This window comes from Alligator sinensis, unplaced genomic scaffold (assembly GCF_000455745.1).
Source record: "Alligator sinensis unplaced genomic scaffold, ASM45574v1 scaffold630_1, whole genome shotgun sequence".
Classification (NCBI taxonomy): domain Eukaryota; kingdom Metazoa; phylum Chordata; order Crocodylia; family Alligatoridae; genus Alligator; species Alligator sinensis.
The window spans coordinates 176,529-179,276 of record NW_005842522.1 but is presented as its reverse complement, the minus strand read 5'-3'; the positions used below and the strand labels follow the sequence as shown (position 1 = coordinate 179,276).

The 2,748-nt window shown below is 43.5% G+C and overlaps 1 protein-coding gene across 5 annotated transcripts in view; it reads left to right on the top strand.

Moving 5' to 3' along the window:
• Positions 1–2,748, top strand: part of RAD54L2 (RAD54 like 2) — a 99,429-nt gene that overhangs the window by 70,584 nt on the left and 26,097 nt on the right. Inside the window, exon 2 of one of the 5 annotated variants that reach the window (XM_025213327.1) lies at positions 1,726–1,838. The exons of the other annotated variants lie outside the window; for them this stretch is intronic. The gene's annotated coding sequence lies outside the window, so the exon portion shown is untranslated. The remainder of the gene's footprint in view (positions 1–1,725; positions 1,839–2,748) is intronic. 5 annotated transcript variants of the gene reach the window in all.

Sequence of the window (2,748 nt, the reverse complement as noted above, 5' to 3'; positions counted from 1 at the left end):
AGCACCTGTGAGTCAGGGCTTTTTTTTCCCCCCCAAGTGCTGGGGCTGGCAGGGCAGCCATTGCCAGGATGGGCCTGGCTGATTTGGAGATTCGGCAGCAGCTGAATCTCCAAATCAGATTCAGCCGAATCAATTTTAGGACAGTGATTTGAATCACCAAATCGAATCAATGTCCCCTGAATTGGCTGAATCCGAATCCGGAGCGAATACTAGCCGCTTCGCACAGCCCTAATTCCCATCACGTTATAAAGTGAACCTCTGTTAAGGGGTCTTAGTTTTCAGTATAGTGCTATCACTGTTTTGTTTCATTTTAACAGGCATGAACAAATAATGTGATAAGAATCACTGCCATGCCTTGTTCAATCTTGCTGTTTGTATGTAGTAAACATTGAAGCCATGTCTTCACTGAAGAACATAATAAAATAAATCTCCACTAGTTCTAATGGCAGCTCATCTGTACAGGTCTTACTGCTATTAGGATCTGTAACATAGACAGAACACCAGTAGTGCATAGTGTCCAGGACACCTGTAGCGCCTAGTGATTTTTACCATAGTGTTAGTTAACCCTGTCTGAAAAACAGCTTGCTTAACATTTTAAAATGGATCTAACCCACAGGAACCTTGCCATGTTATGGCTCCTTGCTTTAATCGCACTTAGCTGAATTGGTGAAATCCATTTTTGCTAAAGTCCCTAATTTAGACCTAATTGTCTAGATGGGTATATACTATGTATGCTGTTTTATATATGCACTGTGGTCCACACCATAGGACTTGTATGCATAAGGTAAACACCCACATTTTAACAACCAGCTCACATATGGTTAGGACTGAACAAGATTCTGGTTTGACCATTCAAATGGGCAAGGCCAAATCATGTTTTCAGATTAAAATTCTGGGTAAGGTAGACCTGTGTGGGTTTTTTCTAAACTGTGCTTGGCCCCAGGTCTTGTGCTGTTGCTTCAGCATATAGAGAAAATGTGGAAGAGTGGAAGGAAAGTGGAGAGACCAAAGTAATTGTGCAGTGAGACTGGGTAAAGCTTGGAGGAACACATTGGAAATGAATATAAAGCTACCACATTCCCCCTGTGTTTAACCCTGGATTTTACTACCAAGTCAGATTTGTCCTGATGCACCTTTTCCCGGCAGTAGGGTAGAGAAGAGCCAGTATAAAGGGTAATTACATCAGTAATTGTCAGGGGGTGGAAGGAGGTGGCTTCCTCTCCAAAATGAAGATGACTTCATGTTCTCACTCGTTTATTTTCAAGGTCCCAGGGGCTCCGGTTGAGATGGCTTTGTTTGGCTCTGGTAAAGCACTGGTTTAATGACTCATCCTGTAGATTATGATCACGTGTGCCACTGTTACTGCTTCCCTTGGCCCTATTTCATCCAATCTTTTGATCAAGTTATATAACTGTGAATCAAGAGGGGAAAAAAGTTAAAGAATTGTGGGTAATGTGACTGAAATGCATCTTTAGCTCAAATGGCAGAACTGGTGTCTGGGAAGCCCAGGAAACTAGATTTTATAGCTAGCACAGATTTCTGCCTCTAAAAGTAATGCAATACTTGTTCTGTGAAGCCTGTTTGTATAAGGAGGCCTGTGTCAGTAATGCCCTGTCTGTTCTAGAAAATGAGCCCGTTTGTCTGTCTGCATTTGTAACAATACTCTGTTTGTCATGGAGTCAGCTGTACCTGCTGTTGATATCTGTCAACACTTATTTTTTTCAGCATCGAAGGGGCCTGGCAGTACTGATATTTGTAGAAACTAGCTCATTCTCAGCTCATTTGCACATTGAGACCCATCATCGTGTTCAGAAATTTGGTATGAACTCTGGTGTAGGGTGAGTGTAAGCACCAGTTACTCTGGGAGCTATAATGTTAGCTGCACTGAGCTGCTCCCTTGGCTCAGGGAGGAAATTAAAGCCGGGGTCCCCAAGCACTATAAGTGCGTGAAAATAGTGGTAGGACTGAAGTAATAAGCATATTTGTGCAGTAGCATCTAGTGCTGTATTCATGACCGGTTATACTGTTGCATCCTCTGTGACAGTCAGCTCCTCTTCAGAGGGGACTCCTGTTGTTTCCAAAGGTACTGGTGTCACTGAGCATATTGCTTCTCTAGATAGATTTGCCCTTGAATATATTTTTCTTCTTGGTGCCTCCCTATCCCCTGGCCTCCCCCCCGCCCCCCCCCCCCCCCCCCCCTTTATCTTCCAAAGAGGATTCTTTCTTAAGTGACTATTACTGTGATTTAATTCTGTATATTTGGGAAATAGCACGGAGCACAATTTGGGGAGCAGACCACTTCTGCTTTTTAAGATTGAGTAGGGTTTCATAGAACGCTGGGTCGAGCGTGTTGCTTTTATGAAGCTTGTTGGAATCCACCTTTTAAGAGTGAAACACTTGGACAGAAGCATGTCCCTGTTCTGTGCCACTGGTGTGAGCTTCCCTATTAACAGTGTAGTGTAGAATTAAATGTCAGAACAATATGTCACTTTTATGTAGTTTTATGCTGCTGAAACAAGTCCCTGGTGATGAGGTGTCTTGAAGTTGGGAGGATATAAGAAAAAGCAAATGGTTATGGAAAGATAATACAGGTCAGTCACATCTTATGCGGGGGTTACGTTCTAAAGTCAGCGCGTAAGGCGAAAATTGCGTATAGTCAAATCACGTATTACCGTGCCAGTGATTTGACTAGCGGTGACTGCCTCTGCCTCCAAAACCTCCTGCTGCCCCCCCGGAGGCATGCCTCGA